Source organism: Pseudophryne corroboree, chromosome 1 (assembly GCF_028390025.1).
Source record: "Pseudophryne corroboree isolate aPseCor3 chromosome 1, aPseCor3.hap2, whole genome shotgun sequence".
Lineage (NCBI taxonomy): Eukaryota > Metazoa > Chordata > Amphibia > Anura > Myobatrachidae > Pseudophryne > Pseudophryne corroboree.
The window spans coordinates 720,524,066-720,543,168 of record NC_086444.1 but is presented as its reverse complement, the minus strand read 5'-3'; the positions used below and the strand labels follow the sequence as shown (position 1 = coordinate 720,543,168).

At 46.7% G+C, this 19,103-nt stretch overlaps 1 protein-coding gene across 2 annotated transcripts in view; it reads left to right on the top strand.

Annotated features, from left to right (window-relative positions):
- MBD3 (methyl-CpG binding domain protein 3) overlaps positions 1–19,103 on the top strand; it is a 193,289-nt gene that overhangs the window by 56,582 nt on the left and 117,604 nt on the right. The gene's annotated exons all lie outside the window — the stretch shown is intronic.

Here is a 19,103-nt window from a genome sequence, read left to right as displayed (position 1 = left end):
ACAATGTAATATGCAGTAAAACCTTAGTGTAGAGATAGGGTGTAGATGCAACACAGTGTAACCTTATTAACTTTAAAGCTGTTCGAGCGTCACCGACGCTCTGAGAATACTTAACACTATAAGAAATACACAACTACCGGGCTTAGGGTCTAACGCCTTATATGAATGTTATACTTGAAAATGAATAATACAGTACAAGTCATACACTACAATATAACATAGACTAACTAACCAGATAACTACGCAGGAAATACAATACAATACTATTACGTTTAAGGGAATACGAGAGAAAGAGGAGAGAGAGAGAGAGAGAGAGATATGAGAGAGAGATATATGGCTCACAATAACAAAGACAATATGATTGCGGAGAAAACTTACGCACAAAGGGGAACGATCGCATGCGCCTCTGGACATCCAGCTCCCGATTATCAGCAATGAGAACCGTTGAAGAGTGAGCTGGATGTGATCGGCTTGTCTATTTATGCCCCACGCACAATACAATTCAATGGTCCCTACAATCTCATTGTTCATTGGACACAGGAATTCGTCTTCGCACTATAACAAAAGGTCATAGGTTGATTCATACAGGTGGGCTGAGACCATTTCCAACTGCTCAGGTGGGTGGGAAACTAGGTTTCCCGCCGCATGGATAAGTAAGTGCAAATAATAGTAAATGGACATAAACTTCTTATGTCCATAACTATTCGCACGAGCGATTAATTCGCTTCAAACCAACACCGGAATATTGCTAATTAAATACTCTTCCGATGGATACTAAACACCACTCTATATGACCCCTGTCTGACCCTTCGTATCAAACAAAGAGGGATCTCTCTGTCCATGAACATGCTATATTAACTAAACTTTCAGAATCTATTAAAGGGACCATGATCTACAAAATACATTATATAGTGAAAATATGTAACGATTGAGTCGCACGCTACGAACACATAAACTCTACCGTAAATGCACATACCGTGCGCCTGCGGGTGCCCGCAACAGCGAGTATGCGCACGCACGGGAGAGCGCACGCATGCGCAGCGCGGACCTGTATGAGGTGCAAATATGGCAGTGTGCATCGTGATATTTTTCTGACTTTGACACCTGGATGAGTAGCAAATCACGCACAGTTCACAGGATTATATATATTTTTTTACGCAATTTGTCATACTCAGCCGTAACTAGGAATTATCAGGGCAATCTAGCCCCTACATGTAGAATGGTGAAAAAGACACTCCCCATTTTGTAAATATACTGGCTCAATTCCAGAGTTTTCCAGGCCTGTGTGCCATGAGCATTTTGAGTCTGGTCAATAGGAAATAGGTGAATTCGCAAATGGTAAATTTGATCAGAAAGTGTAGGTGCTCCAACTACAGCACAGGTTATTTCTGCTGCGGGGTACAATGGGCTCCACAAGGATTAACATCGGGGTGTAGAGTAGGATCTTGATCTGAGGCACCAACAGGCTCAAAGCTTTGACTGTTCCCAAGATGCACAGAGCCGCCTCCTCTATAACCCCGCCTCCATGCACAGGAGCTCGGTTTGTAAGTTGGTGCCATGCAGTAAGCAGGCAATCAACAGGAGGGCTGCTATTGCAGCCCATATTATAGCTTGTTTCAGAAGAAAGAAGAACTGTTGAAGACTTCAAGGGCTGCAGCTTTTCTGTATGTCAAATAGACATCATTTGCTGCAGCTCCATCACTCCCCCAACCGCGCTGTATACTCCCGCGCCCTGGTTGCCAGGTAACTACACCAGAGGCTCCGGTGTTCTTCTGTTAGTCACACACACTCGCCTCTGACCTCCGGGATCGCGTGGCCGCAGGTACAAGGGGAGGGAAGGGCTCTCTGTGGGCCGCTGTTAACCGCGATCCGGCGCGGCCGTAGGAGGCGGCCCGCGCGCGCTGGCGTGGACACTGTAAAGGGCAACCGCTCCACTAGGCACTGGGACACAGGGCACAGGTGAGGGTTTTTCGCTTATAAAAACACGGTTTTAACAAAGCCTGCAGCGCCCGGTGGGGAAGCCAGCAGGGGGATAAGGCCTAACCTGTAGCTCCTCCCCCCAGCCCCAGGGCGCCGTTTGGGTAAATGTTCCCGCCCTGGAGCTGCGCTGTTCCTGGGACTGCTGGGGCAAATCCTCCTCTGTAAAGCCGCCTGCTCACCAGCGCTGTGTATTTTACAGGACACTTAAGTATTCTACCTGTCAAGGGACAGTGTTAGTTAAGAAAGAGTGCATACATTCAGGGCTGTGTGGTACAAACACCCTGTGATATACATCCAGTATCTACTGTGTGTTGTTATATCTACTGTTTACATATACAGCTATACTGAGTATTACTTTGTATTGGTAGGCCAGTGCAGTTTTATGGTGAATAATTTTCTGCATGGTAAGCCTGTGACTATATATGTGTGTGTGCATGTAGCTGCTGCGTGGCTGCCATATCGGGTATTTCACTCAGCGTGATACTCCTATATTCTGTAACCTGAGAGGCTAAGTGTGTCAGATTTTCTAAACAATATCGGTATTTCACGAGATATACTTGCTGTGTATTTTTCTTTTGTGATTTATAGTCACCATATATCTCTTGGATTCCCGGTTTGTGGTGACTGGAAAGTCACACTTCACTGGGAGTTCTTGCTAGGTATATCGCTGCTAAAAAAATTGTACCAGGTTGCCTGATATTGTGCTGCTTATTATGTCAGCTACACGAGGCAACGGAGCTGGGGCTTCTCCCACATTATGTGGTGGTGATGCTGCAGACATTTTGGAGGAAAATTTGGCAGCTGAGAGTTAAGGTTCAGGGGGTTCCTTACCCCCCAGTGGATCTGTGGCACCGGGGGCAACTAATAACCCACCTTGGGCTACCTTTTCCACGCTGTTAAACACGCTTGTAACTAAACTGGCGCCTTCTGTGGGACCACCTGTGCCACTGCAGCAGTTTATGGTCCCTGCAGTTAATCCGCCATGGGCGGATCAAATCTCAACTCAGTTACAGCAATTTAACTGGTCACTGACTAAATCTCACTCTCGCCCGCCTAAGACTAAGCCGTCTTCTAAACGGGCCATTACCTCCTCACAATCCACTGCTATCCCGGACACATCCTCTGAGGAGGATGGTGCATATACTGACCCCACAGAAACTGACTCTGATGCTTCTGATGGGGAAGGGAAGTCAATGGTGGATGTCTCTGTTTTGATTGAGGCTATCAGGCTCATTCTTCAGGTCTCTGATGAACCTGAGCCTGCGGCTGTCTCTAAAAATTCGGACAGATTTAAACGTAAGAAGGTGGTTAAACAAGTTTTACCTCATTCTCAACACCTGGTTTACATACGTCAGGAATCATGGGAAAATGCGGGAACAAAATTCACACAGAATAAGAGACTGTTGGCTCGCTATCCTCTCTCCACGGAGCCATGTAAAAATTGGGGAAACTCCTCCGCCTGTAGATTCTCATGTGGCACGCATGGTGGTTTCCTCAGCTCTGCCAGTAACTACCGTCACCTCTCTGAAGGAACTGACGGATAGACGTGTGGAGGGTTGTTTGAAAGCGATTTACACCCTAACGGGGGCTCTGCTTAGGCCAGCCATTGCAGCAACTTGGGCTGCTGAAGCTGTTAAGGCGTGGGCTCAGAAGCTAGAGGCGGAACTGCCTTCCAACGCGTCTGAGCATGCTCAACAATGTCTCGTATATTGCCACGGCTTCTCTGTACCTTAAGGAGAGGCAGCCTCCGATGCCAGGTGCTGGCGGCCAAGGCTACTACTACCTCTGTCTTGGCCTGACGTATCCTTTGGTTGAGATCCTGTTCTGTGGATATGGATTCCAAGAAAACCCTGGAGGTGCTTCCTTTCAAGGGAGACATTCTCTTTGGAGAAAACCTCAATAAGATTGTGGCTGATCTGGCTACTGCTAAAACAGCTTGCCTACCTAGTACGGTTCCGTCCACGCAGAAGGCTAAAAGCACTTACCCTCTGTCCTTTTGTTCTCCAGGTAAAGCAAAAGGTCAGGTGTACCCAAAGCAAGCTCGTGCTTCCAGACCTGCCAAGCCCAGACCGAAGCGAGCCTGGGCTGCCCGTCAGCCTGCTTCCAAAACTGACAAGCCTGCCGCATGACGGGGCGGGCCTCCCTCTGGGGGATCCCAGGATGGGGGGCCGACTTCTATGTTTTACCCAGGAATGGTTCAAGACCACTTCAGATACCTGGGTAAGGGAAGTCGTTGCTCGAGGTTACGCCATACCCTTCAAGAATTGTCCCCCTCAACATTATTGCCCGACGGATGTGTCTCTGCATCCGGCAAAAGCAAACACGTTGCACTCGGTGGTACATTCCCTCCTGTCCACAGGAGTGGTGGTACAGGTGCCTCTGACTCAGAGGGGCAAGGGGTTCTATTCACCGCTGTTTCTAGTCCCGAAACCTCGCGGCCCATTCTCAATCTGAAGTCCTTGAACAAGCATGTGCGGATCTCCAAGTTCCGTATGGAAACTCTTCGCTCTATTGTTCTGGCCATGGTGCCTGGGGACTATATGGTCTCCCTGGACATACAGGATGCCTACTTGCATATTCCTATTGCGGTATCTCATCAGCAGTACCTGCGGTTTGCGGTGGGCAACCTTCAATTACCAATTTCGGTCATTACCCTTTGGTTTGACAATGGCTCCCCGAGTTATCACCAAAGTAATGGCGGTTATGACGGCTACACTCCGCCGTCAAGGGGTCAGGATACTACCATACCTAGACAATTTGTTGATCCTGGCGAGTTCCCTAGAAATTCTCCTGTGTCATCTTGATCTGACGGTCCAGTGCATGACAGCCCACGGGTGGCTGATAAACTGGAAGAAATCCTCCCTGGTTCCGGCTCGGAGCATGGTACACCTTTGAGTGTTGTTGGACACTCACAACCAGCGGTTGTTCTTGTCTCAGGAGAAAGTCCTGAAACTTCTGGGCAATATCGGATGCTTCCTATCCCGTCCGCAATTGTCGATTCATTCGGCAATGCAAGTGTTAGGTCTCATGGTGTCTGCTTTCGACATGGTGGAGTATGCTCAATTCCATTCTCGCCCTCTACAGAAGTTGATTCTGTCCAAGTGGGACGGCCTGCCTCACATGATCTCTCTATCTCCGGAGGTCCGCCTGTCACTGAGCTGGTGGCTGCAGGACCAACAATTGAACAGGGGTCGTCCTTTCTGGATATCTAACTGGTTCCTGCTGACGACGGATGCCAGTCTGAGAGGTTGGGGCGCGGTGTTGGAGCAACACTCTCTTCAGGGTCGGTGGACCAAGGAGGAGTCGCTACTCCCGATTTAAACATTCTGGAACAGCGGGCAGTGTTCAATGCGTTGACAATGACCCAGCATCTAATACAGAGCAGACCTGTTCAAGTACAATCGGACAATGCCACCACGGTGGCGTATATCAATCATAAGGGCGGCACTCGAAGCCGCATGGCAATGAAGGAAGTATCAAGGATTCTTCAGTGGTCAGAATGCCATCTGCCAGCCATATCAGCAGTGTTCATTCCGGGTGTTCTGAACTGGGAGGCGGACTATCTCAGTCGTCAGGACGTGCATGCCGGAGAATGGAGCCTACATCCAGAGGTGTTTCAACTTCTCGTGGACAAGTGAGGCCTCCCAGATGTGGACCAGATGGCGTTTGGACACAATCACAAGGTTCCGGTCTTCGGAGCAAGGACAAGCAGCGTTCGTGGATGCTCTGTCAATCCCGTGGAACCTTCGGCTGCCGTATGTGTTTCCTCCGGGTTCACTCCTGCCCAGAGTAATACGGAAGTTCAAGCAAGAAGGAAGAAACCTTCTTCTAGTCGCTCCAGCGTGGCCCAGACGGCACTAGTTCTCCGATCGACAGGGCCTCTCGTTGGATCATGCCCTTCTACTTCCACAACGACCAGACCTCCTCGTTCAGGGCCTTTGCGTTTACCAGGATTTGGCCCGGCTGGCTTTGACGGCGTGGCTCTTGAAGCTTCCGTCCTGAGGTCCAAGGGTTTTTCTGAGGTGGTCTTTCAAACTATGTTGAAGGCCCGTAAACCGGCTTCTGCTCGGATATATTTTAGGGTCTGGAATGCCTACTTTACTTTGTGTGCGTCTCACAATCATGACGTTTTCACGTTTAGTACGGCCAAACTTTTGGCCTTTCTACAACAAGGCCTGGATTTGGGCCTGCGTATGGCCTCTCTCAAGATGCGTATCTCTGCCTTGTCGGTTTGGTTTCAGAGAAAGATCGCTGCTAGGGAAGCCAATCCCGGGCCATTTTTTTCAATCCCGGGTATCTGGATTGAAAAATGGCCAATCCCGGCATACCCGGGATTGGCTTTTAGCTAGGTGGCCGCCCCCTCGCCCCACCCCACCCCGCACATATAACTCACCATATACCGGGGGCGGGCGGGAGGGGAACATCCTTTGAAAGCTGCTGGCAGCTCCCAGCAGCAGCTAACAGCGCAGCGTGACCTCACGCTGCGCTGGGGACCCGGAAGGAGGAAGCCGGGCAGCGTCTGAGCATCCAGTGGACGCTCAACGCTAATCCCTCAATCCCCGGGATTGGAGCTTTCAATCCCGGTATTGAATCCCGGGCATTTTTGGTCCTAAATCCCGGGATCCCGCCGATCCCTGGATTGGCTACCCTACCTGATGTCCATACATTCACTCAGGGTGTGTTGAGGATTCAGCCTCCTTATGTGCCACCTGTGGCCCCTTGGGATTTGTCGGTGGTTTTGGAGGCCTTACAAGAGTCTCCGTTTAAGCCTCTTACCTCTGCTGACCTTAAGTGGCTTTCCCTTAAGGTGTTGTTTTTGCTGGCTATTGCTTCAGCTAGAAGGGTCTCGGACTTGGGTGCCTTGTGCTATAAGTCTCCCTATTTGATTTTTCACCGTGACCGGGCGGTGCTTCGAACACGGCCAGGTTATTTACCCAAGGTGGTGTCTTCCTTCCACCTTAACCAGGAGATTGTGGTTCCGCCCTTTAATTCTCCTGAGTTGTCTTCCAAAGAGCGGTCTTTGGACGTGGTACGGGCTCTCCGTATCTATGTGAAGAGAACTTCCTCCATTAGGAAATCCGATTCTCTTTTTGTGTTAGGCCAGCCACTTTTGTGAAAACCAGTCTCCAAGCAGACTCTGGCCAGATGGATTAGAATGGTGGTCGTCCGGTTCCTGCTAACATCCAAGCCCATTCTACTCGGTCGGTTGGACCTTCTTGGGTTGCCCACCGGGGTGCGATCCTTGAACAATTGTGCAAGGCGGCTACGTGGTCCTCAGGGAACAAGTTTATAAGGTTCTATGCCTTTGATTCCTCTGCTTCCCAGGATGCTTCCTTTGGACGCCGGGTTCTTGTGCCCGCTACTGTGCGTCCCCTCCCATGAGGAACTGCTTTAGGACATCCCCGATGTAATTTCTTGTGGAGCCCAGTGTACCCCGCAGCAGAAAACGAGATTTATGGTAAAAACTTACCGTTGTTGAATCTTTCTGCGAGGTACACTGGGCTCCACAAGGCGCCCACCTTGACGCACTTAGCTTTTTTGGGTTGGTATTGGCATAGCTGCTGACACCCTCTCCTGCGGTGAGTGTGTGGTGTATTTGGCTACGTTCGGTTGTCCTCTCTGGTACCTGCTACTGCATTGGACTGGTTAACAAAACTGAGCGCCCTGGCATTATAGGGGTTATAGAGGAGGCGGTGCTGTGCATCTTGGGAACAGTCAAAAGCTTTGAGCCTGTTGGTACCTTGGATCAAGATCCTACTACACCCCGATGTAATTCCTTGTGGAGCTCAGTGTACCTCGCAGAAAGATTTAACAACGGTAAGTTCTTACCATAAATCTCATTTTATAATGTGGTGTTTAAAATTAGATCTTCCATGGGCATTTAGTGATCCAGATACGCACACCACTCCGTCATAGTGGGTACTGAGACTGATTGCCAATGCACTGAGATAACCGACTTAGATGTACGAAGTATATGCCTGAGTAGTGTTAACTTAAATTGTGCCTGGGGTCTATATAGAAGATTTTGTAGCCAAAATCTAGGACATGAGGGTAGATCCTCCTGGAGGATGAGGCTCGCTGTGTCTCTATTACCTTGTTCCAGAAAGGCCTAAGGAGGGGGCATTCCCACCAAATATGTAAAGGTGTTCCCACAGCCCTTTGGCATCTCCAACACGAGTTAGGAACTGGAAACATTTCTGCAGGGGGGTACACTGGTATTCCACAGGGAATAACATCGGGGTGTAGAGTAGGATCTTGATCCGAGGCACCAACAGGCTAAAAGTTTTGACTGTTCCCAGGATGCATAGCGCCGCCTCCTCTATATCCCCGCCTCCTGGCACTGGAGCTCAGTTTGTAAGTTGGTGCCCTGCAGGCAGGATCACTAACAGGTGGGCTGCTCCAAGCAGCCCTGAAAACAGCTTTTTTTTCCTGAAGATTGAAGACTTCAAGGGCCGCAGCATAGCCCTGACAAGTGCTGGATGTCAGTCTGACTTTAAATGATGCAGCTCCATCACCTCCCTTGGCGGCACTGTATACTCTCGTGTCCCTGGTTGCAGGGTAATTACAGCGGAGGGCTCTGGTTCCCGGCGCATAGCACACACATCCACCGCTGCTCTCCAGGATTGCGTGGCCGCATCAGGGAGGAGGTAAGAGGGTCCCCCAGGCAGGACCCACCGCAAACTGCGATCCGGCGCGGCCTGTGGGAGGCGGGTCGTGCGCGCTTGTGTGGGCACTGTGTTGGTACAGGGACCCCACTAGACTACCAGGGCAAGGGCACAGGTCAGGTGTTGACCCGTTTTCTCTGACGTCCTAGTGGATGCTGGGACTCCGTAAGGACCATGGGGAATAGCGGCTCCGCAGGAGACAGGGCACAAGAATAAAAGCTTTAGGATCAGGTGGTGTGCACTGGCTCCTCCCCCTATGACCCTCCTCCAAGCCTCCGTTAGATTTTTGTGCCCGGCCGAGAAGGGTGCACACTAGAGGCTCTCCTGAGCTGCTTAGAATAAAAGTTTAATTTAGGTTTTTTATTTTCAGTGAGTCCTGCTGGCAACAGGCTCACTGCATCGTGGGACTAAGGGGAGAAGAAGCGAACTCACCTGCGTGCAGAGTGGATTGGGCTTCTTAGGCTACTGGACATTAGCTCCAGAGGGACGATCACAGGTACAGCCTGGATGGGTCACCGGAGCCGCGCCGCCGTCCCCCTTACAGAGCCAGAAGAGACGAAGAGGTCCGGTGAAATCGGCGGCAGAAGACAATCCTGTCTTCAGACTAAGGTAGCGCACAGCACCGCAGCTGTGCGCCATTGCTCTCAGCACACTTCACACTCCGGTCACTGAGGGTGCAGGGCGCTTGGGGGGGAGCGCCCTGAGACGCAATATAAATGATAATACCTTAGGTGGCAAAAGAATACATCACATATAGCTCCTGGGCTATATGGATGTATTTTAACCCCTGCCATTTTTACACAAAAAAGCGGGAGATAAGGACGTCGTGAAGGGGCGGAGCCTATCTCCTCAGCACACAAGCGCCATTTTCCCTCACAGTTCCGCTGGAAGGACGGCTCCCTGACTCTCCCCTGCAGTCCTGCTTCAGAATCAGGGTAAAAAAGAGAAGGGGGGGCACTATTGGCAGCAAATGACAATATAAACAGCAGCTATAAGGGAATAACACTTATATAAGGTTATCCCTGTATATATATATATATATATATATATATATATATATATATATATATGATGTGGTGGTGTTCAGCACTCTGTTTTAAAAAAACAAAAGCTGCTCCGGTGCCCTACCAGCTGATGTCAGTAAATAGCAAGAAAAAACGGCTGGCACTCAGAGACTTGAAAAAACCAATCAGACTACGTGGTTAATAGCCAACGTTTCAGGGTATAACCCTTTTATCAAGACAACCAAATAGTACAGTACACAAGAGATTTATAACTTACCAAACACCTCGTGAACAATCCAGCCACGGCGCCCGCAGGGACCCGATGACGTCATTGGCGCTGGCCAGCGCCGGCGACCCGGCATCAGAGGGGGGCGTGGTGGATGACGTACATAGTGAACCCGTCACCAAGGAGACCAGAATACAAAAACGGCTGTGGGAGAAAATGTAAACAATGACTAGTACTTAACCAGAATTCGGCTGTGCAAGATACTGTTAGTAAGAGAGGACAAATAACTCCAATCCAGTCAGCCATTGAGCAAAATATAAATCATATATGTCTGCAATGAGTTTAACTGTAGTAAATGAATCACTAAAACATGTGACAATTGGCTGTGCTGTTTACGCCTCAAAGCCCCTGGATCTTAAATATGCTAAAGACTAAACTGTATATAAACAGATTAAACAGAAAAGTGATCACATAGTAATCTAACACATGAGATAAGTGTGATGTCAGAGAAAACACGTATAAGAAAGAACGTCATTCAGTCCCAGAGGTTTCACAGTCTGCAGCGTATGGATCCAATTGGCCTCTTTCTGTAATAGCTTACGATCTCTGTTACCTCCTCTCGGGGATTCTGGCACTCCATCGATAATTTTATAACGGATGGAAGAGATGCTGTGGTTGAATTCTTTAAAATGTCGGGCTACAGGCTGGTCCCCTCCTCGACTTTCTATAGCAGCTCTTATACTTGATCGGTGTAAAGCTATTCTTTCCTTGAATTGACGAATGGTCTTTCCAATGTATAATAGGCCACATGGGCACTTGATGTAATAGATAACATACCGACTTGTACATGTATAAGCTTTCTTGATCTTGAATTCTTTGCCCGACCTTGGATGATAAAAGGTGGCACCAGTTTCCAAGCTGCTGCATGTAGTACACCCGAGGCATTTGAAATTACCCGGTTTTCGAGATAGAAAATGTGTGGTCTGTGGGGATCTAAAATTGGTGATATCATTATGCACCACTGCATCTTTGATGTTACGTCCCCGCCGGAATGAAGGTAGAATAGAGGAGTCCTTGAGTGTACGGAGTTGTTTGTCCTGTGTTACAATTGGCCAAATCTGTTTTGCCTTTCGCATAACTTCAACATTAGAAGTGGAATATTCTTGTGGCCAAACTATGCAATTGGATTTCTGCTTGGACTGTGTCTTCAGCAAAAGACTTGAACGATCTTGTGACAATGCTCTTTCTTTAGCTTTCTTTAAAGGTTTTAATTTATACCCTCTAAGAATGAATTTACGTGTCATTATATCAATCTGTTTGCTTGCTTCCAAAGAGTCACTGCAAATGCGCTTAATTCTGATGAACTGCGAATAGGGTAATCCCCATTTAAGGGCTGGAGGGTGATGGCTATTCGCATGTAGAGTAGTGTTTCTATCGGTGTCCTTTACGAATAGAGAGGTATGTAATTGATGGGAAGCATCTTGTCTGACGGATACATCTAGAAAGTGGATCTCATTGAAACTTGAGGAAAATGTAAACTTAATTGCCGGATCTAAATTATTGATCTCTTGCATTGCTTGTAGAAAGTTGTCTTCAGTGCCTGACCACAAAACGAAGATGTCATCGATGTATCTGTAGTATGCCTTGATGTTATCAGATACTTTAGGGTTGAATAGGAATAAATCGTTTTCGACCTCCCGCATGAAGAGGTTGGCGAAGCTCGGTGCTACGCAAGACCCCATCGCGCAGCCCGAGCCTTGCCTATACATCTTCCCGTCAAACAAAAAGTAATTGTGTGTCAGGGTCAACTCTAAAAGCTGAATGAAGAATTCAGAATCAGGACCAGAGTATTTTTGGGAACACATAATGCAACGCCTGACTGCCTCAATACCTCTATGATGGGGGATACTGGTATATAAGCTAATTACGTCAATTGTGCACATCAGGTATTTTTCTGGGAGTGGAGATAATTTCTCAATTTCTATCAAAAATGCAGTAGTGTCTCTGAGACACATTGCTTGATCCTGTACAATCGGTTGTAGATGGAAATCCAAAAATTTTGAAATGTTATAGAAAAGGGAATCACGGGCTGCGATGATTGGCCGGCCAGGAGGGCACTTAGAGTTCTTATGAAGTTTTGGGATAGTGTATAATACCGGAATTACCGGCCATTCCACTGTGAGAAGATCCTTGGTCTTAGAATTAATGATGCTTTCTTTAACAGCTTCATCCAGAATTGCATCAATTTCTTTTTTATAGGTCGTCGTTGGGTCTGAGAGCAAAAGGTGATAAGTAGCTGTATCCGAGAGTTGTCTGTGTATTTCAGATTTGTACGCCTGTAAATCTTGTATCACTATGCCTCCGCCCTTGTCTGCTGGGCGGATGACAATATCGGTGTACTTGGCTAGGTTATTCAACGCTGTGCGTTCAGCAGCAGATAAGTTATTATCTTTATGAATATGTTGTGGCTGAAGATCATCATAGATACCGTTGATGTGGTTGATAAAACATCTGATGTTTAAATTGGTGGAAACCGGATCAAACTGTGAGGGTTTGTGTAAAGGAATGTCTTGCACCATGGTGGATGCATCCTCCCCAAAGTATTCCTTCAGTCTTACCCTCCGACCAAATTTGTATAGATCTACTTTGTTTGTGAATGCATCCGGTTTCTGGGCTGGGACATAAGACAGGCCTTTATTAAGTACGGCTAGCTCGTCTGATGTTAAAGTCCGGGTGGATAAATTGAAAACTATGTTTTCTTGTTTTTGGCTTTGCTTGATTTGCCTTGCCCATTGTCCACCTCTGCGGGTGTAGGGCCTTTTTTGGGTTGTCGAGCTGCCCGAGTAGTGACCCCCGCTGGGGGTTTCTTTAAGTTTTTTGACGTAGTAGCCTCTACACATTCTACCTCACTGGACGATTGAGCGCTAGAATTATCTGTTTCCAGGTTAAATTTTCTTTGACGTCTGAATTTAGGTTTCCTGTTGGTATCTGGATATCGACTGAAAGCCCAGGTATAAACTTTCTGTTCCAGATAGTCTCTGTCCACAGTGTTGCGTTTTGTTTTTTTGAACTGAATCAGCTCTTGGCGATACTTTTCAATGTCCGCAGATAATTTGTTGAACAGATCTAGTGACGTCTCGGCTTGAATGATATCACTATGACTCTGCTCATAAGCTGTTGTTCGTTCCTTGGAAATGCCCAGTTCCCTACGCGATTCCTCAATTACTAAGAGGATCAAATCGTAGGAACATTTATTCAACACAGCAGCCCAACGCCGGCAAAATTCTGGGTTGTGTCGACCGATGGTCGGAATGTTCCGGATTCTGAACCCGCGAGGGATTTTTTTGTCTCGGTAATAGTCCGATAGTGTTACTCCATGAAAGTAATAATCGATTTCCCTTTTCTTTAAACGATTAAGGGTGGTAAATACTTGTTCCGCTGTTTCTGCTCCACAAGCATCCTCTAGTTTGTCAGTGAATAAGATAGCGTCTGCTTCGGAGTCCGTCAGACATAGTCCTTCTCCCACTGGAGGGTTATACCCTGAAACGTTGGCTATTAACCACGTAGTCTGATTGGTTTTTTCAAGTCTCTGAGTGCCAGCCATTTTTTCTTGCTATTTACTGACATCAGCTGGTAGGGCACCGGAGCAGCTTTTGTTTTTTTAAAACAGAGTGCTGAACACCACCACATCATATATTTTGTATCCAGTTTGGATTCAGTTCCAACCAGGACAGTTCGGGCACCTGTTGGATTGCAGTATCATTTAAAGACTGCTGCATATATTTTTAACTGTTCACTGGCTGGAGAAGCATGACCACTGCTGATGCAGTACCAGGATTTTGCAGTGTAACACTTCCAGTGGGAGAAGGACTATGTCTGACGGACTCCGAAGCAGACGCTATCTTATTCACTGACAAACTAGAGGATGCTTGTGGAGCAGAAACAGCGGAACAAGTATTTACCACCCTTAATCGTTTAAAGAAAAGGGAAATCGATTATTACTTTCATGGAGTAACACTATCGGACTATTACCGAGACAAAAAAATCCCTCGCGGGTTCAGAATCCGGAACATTCCGACCATCGGTCGACACAACCCAGAATTTTGCCGGCGTTGGGCTGCTGTGTTGAATAAATGTTCCTACGATTTGATCCTCTTAGTAATTGAGGAATCGCGTAGGGAACTGGGCATTTCCAAGGAACGAACAACAGCTTATGAGCAGAGTCATAGTGATATCATTCAAGCCGAGACGTCACTAGATCTGTTCAACAAATTATCTGCGGACATTGAAAAGTATCGCCAAGAGCTGATTCAGTTCAAAAAAACAAAACGCAACACTGTGGACAGAGACTATCTGGAACAGAAAGTTTATACCTGGGCTTTCAGTCGATATCCAGATACCAACAGGAAACCTAAATTCAGACGTCAAAGAAAATTTAACCTGGAAACAGATAATTCTAGCGCTCAATCGTCCAGTGAGGTAGAATGTGTAGAGGCTACTACGTCAAAAAACTTAAAGAAACCCCCAGCGGGGGTCACTACTCGGGCAGCTCGACAACCCAAAAAAGGCCCTACACCCGCAGAGGTGGACAATGGGCAAGGCAAATCAAGCAAAGCCAAAAACAAGAAAACATAGTTTTCAATTTATCCACCCGGACTTTAACATCAGACGAGCTAGCCGTACTTAATAAAGGCCTGTCTTATGTCCCAGCCCAGAAACCGGATGCATTCACAAACAAAGTAGATCTATACAAATTTGGTCGGAGGGTAAGACTGAAGGAATACTTTGGGGAGGATGCATCCACCATGGTGCAAGACATTCCTTTACACAAACCCTCACAGTTTGATCCGGTTTCCACCAATTTAAACATCAGATGTTTTATCAACCACATCAACGGTATCTATGATGATCTTCAGCCACAACATATTCATAAAGATAATAACTTATCTGCTGCTGAACGCACAGCGTTGAATAACCTAGCCAAGTACACCGATATTGTCATCCGCCCAGCAGACAAGGGCGGAGGCATAGTGATACAAGATTTACAGGCGTACAAATCTGAAATACACAGACAACTCTCGGATACAGCTACTTATCACCTTTTGCTCTCAGACCCAACGACGACCTATAAAAAAGAAATTGATGCAATTCTGGATGAAGCTGTTAAAGAAAGCATCATTAATTCTAAGACCAAGGATCTTCTCACAGTGGAATGGCCGGTAATTCCGGTATTATACACTATCCCAAAACTTCATAAGAACTCTAAGTGCCCTCCTGGCCGGCCAATCATCGCAGCCCGTGATTCCCTTTTCTATAACATTTCAAAATTTTTGGATTTCCATCTACAACCGATTGTACAGGATCAAGCAATGTGTCTCAGAGACACTACTGCATTTTTGATAGAAATTGAGAAATTATCTCCACTCCCAGAAAAATACCTGATGTGCACAATTGACGTAATTAGCTTATATACCAGTATCCCCCATCATAGAGGTATTGAGGCAGTCAGGCGTTGCATTATGTGTTCCCAAAAATACTCTGGTCCTGATTCTGAATTCTTCATTCAGCTTTTAGAGTTGACCCTGACACACAATTACTTTTTGTTTGACGGGAAGATGTATAGGCAAGGCTCGGGCTGCGCGATGGGGTCTTGCGTAGCACCGAGCTTCGCCAACCTCTTCATGCGGGAGGTCGAAAACGATTTATTCCTATTCAACCCTAAAGTATCTGATAACATCAAGGCATACTACAGATACATCGATGACATCTTCGTTTTGTGGTCAGGCACTGAAGACAACTTTCTACAAGCAATGCAAGAGATCAATAATTTAGATCCGGCAATTAAGTTTACATTTTCCTCAAGTTTCAATGAGATCCACTTTCTAGATGTATCCGTCAGACAAGATGCTTCCCATCAATTACATACCTCTCTATTCGTAAAGGACACCGATAGAAACACTACTCTACATGCGAATAGCCATCACCCTCCAGCCCTTAAATGGGGATTACCCTATTCGCAGTTCATCAGAATTAAGCGCATTTGCAGTGACTCTTTGGAAGCAAGCAAACAGATTGATATAATGACACGTAAATTCATTCTTAGAGGGTATAAATTAAAACCTTTAAAGAAAGCTAAAGAAAGAGCATTGTCACAAGATCGTTCAAGTCTTTTGCTGAAGACACAGTCCAAGCAGAAATCCAATTGCATAGTTTGGCCACAAGAATATTCCACTTCTAATGTTGAAGTTATGCGAAAGGCAAAACAGATTTGGCCAATTGTAACACAGGACAAACAACTCCGTACACTCAAGGACTCCTCTATTCTACCTTCATTCCGGCGGGGACGTAACATCAAAGATGCAGTGGTGCATAATGATATCACCAATTTTAGATCCCCACAGACCACACATTTTCTATCTCGAAAACCGGGTAATTTCAAATGCCTCGGGTGTACTACATGCAGCAGCTTGGAAACTGGTGCCACCTTTTATCATCCAAGGTCGGGCAAAGAATTCAAGATCAAGAAAGCTTATACATGTACAAGTCGGTATGTTATCTATTACATCAAGTGCCCATGTGGCCTATTATACATTGGAAAGACCATTCGTCAATTCAAGGAAAGAATAGCTTTACACCGATCAAGTATAAGAGCTGCTATAGAAAGTCGAGGAGGGGACCAGCCTGTAGCCCGACATTTTAAAGAATTCAACCACAGCATCTCTTCCATCCGTTATAAAATTATCGATGGAGTGCCAGAATCCCCGAGAGGAGGTAACAGAGATCGTAAGCTATTACAGAAAGAGGCCAATTGGATCCATACGCTGCAGACTGTGAAACCTCTGGGACTGAATGACGTTCTTTCTTATACGTGTTTTCTCTGACATCACACTTATCTCATGTGTTAGATTACTATGTGATCACTTTTCTGTTTAATCTGTTTATATACAGTTTAGTCTTTAGCATATTTAAGATCCAGGGGCTTTGAGGCGTAAACAGCACAGCCAATTGTCACATGTTTTAGTGATTCATTTACTACAGTTAAACTCATTGCAGACATATATGATTTATATTTTGCTCAATGGCTGACTGGATTGGAGTTATTTGTCCTCTCTTACTAACAGTATCTTGCACAGCCGAATTCTGGTTAAGTACTAGTCATTGTTTACATTTTCTCCCACAGCCGTTTTTGTATTCTGGTCTCCTTGGTGACGGGTTCACTATGTACGTCATCCACCACGCCCCCCTCTGATGCCGGGTCGCCGGCGCTGGCCAGCGCCAATGACGTCATCGGGTCCCTGCGGGCGCCGTGGCTGGATTGTTCACGAGGTGTTTGGTAAGTTATAAATCTCTTGTGTACTGTACTATTTGGTTGTCTTGATAAAAGGGTTATACCCTGAAACGTTGGCTATTAACCACGTAGTCTGATTGGTTTTTTCAAGTCTCTGAGTGCCAGCCGTTTTTTCTTGCTATATATATATATATATATATATATATATATATATATATATATATATATATATATATATATATATATATAGCGCTGGGTGTGTGCTGGCAGACTCTCCCTCTGTCTCTCCAAAGGGCTCGTGGGGTCCTGTCCTCTATCAGAGCATTCCCGTGTGTGTGCTGTGTGTCGGTACGTGTGTGTCGACATGTATGAGGAGGAAAATGATGTGGAGGCGGAGCAATTGCCTGCGTTAGTGATGTCACCCCCTAGGGAGTCGACACCTGACTGGATGATCGTGTTCAAACAATTAAGTGATAATGTCAACACTTTGCAAAAAACTGTTGACGACATGAGACAGCCGGCAAATCAATTAGTGCCTGTCCAGGCGTCTCAGACACCGTCAGGGGCCCTAAAACGCCCGTTACCTCAGTGGGTCGGCACAGACCCAGACACAGATACGGAGTCTAGTGTCGACGGTGATGAGTCGAACGTAATGTCCAGTAGGGTTACATGATCACGGCAATGAAGGAAGCATTGCACATTTCTGACACTACAAATACCACTAAGAAGGGTATTATGTGGGGGGTGAAAAAACTACCAATAGTTTTTCCTGAGTCAGATGAATTGAATGAGGTATGTGATAAAGCGTGGGTTTCTCCCGACAAAAAACTGCTAATTTCTAATAAATTATTGGCACTATATCCTTTCCCATCAGAGGTTAGGACACGTTGGGAAACACCCCCTAGGGTAGATAAGGCACTCACACGTTTATCTAAACAAGTAGCGTTACCGTCTCCTGATACGGCCACCCTCAAAGAACCAGCTGATAGAAGGCTGGAAAATATCCTAAAAAGTATATACACACATACTGGTGTTATACTGCGACCAGCAATCGCTTCAGCCTGGATGTGCAGTGCTGGAGTCGCGTGGTCGGATTCCCTGACTGAAAATATTGATACCCTGGATAGGGACAATATATTGTTAACTATAGAGCATTTGAAGGATGCATTACTATATATGCGTGATGCACAGAGGGATATTTGCACCCTGGCATCAAGAGTAAGTGCTATGTCCATCTCTGCCAGAAGAACGTTATGGACGCGTCAGTGGTCAGGGGATGCGGATTCCAAACGACATATGGAAGTATTGCCGTATAAAGGGGAGGAGTTATTTGGGGCTGGTCTTTCGGACCTGGTGGCCACGGCAACGGCTGGAAAGTCCACCTTCTTACCCCAGGTCACTTCACATCAACAGAAAAAGACACCGTCTTTTCAAACTCAGTCCTTTCGTTCCCATAAATACAAGCGAGCAAAAGGCCATTCCTTTCTGCCCCGCGGCAGAGGAAGGGGAAAAAGACTGCACCATGCAGCCGCTTCCCAGGATCAGAAGCCTTCCCCTGCTTCTGCCAAGTCTTCAGCATGACGCTGGGGCTTTACAAGCAGACTCAGACTTGGTGGGGGCCCGTCTCAAGAATTTCAACGCGCAGTGGGCTCACTCGCAAGTGGATCCCTGGATTCTACAGGTAGTATCGCAGGGGTACAAACTGGAATTCGAGGCGTTTCCCCCTCGCCGGTTCCTGAAGTCTGCTCTGCCAAAGTCTCCCTCCGACAGGGAGGCAGTTCTGGAAGCCATTCACAAGCTGTATTCCCAGCAGGTGATAATCAAGGTACCCCTCCTACAACAAGGAAAGGGGTATTATTCCACGCTGTTTGTGGTACCGAAGCCGGACGGCTCGGTGAGACCAATTTTAAATCTGAAATCCTTGAACACTTACATAAAAA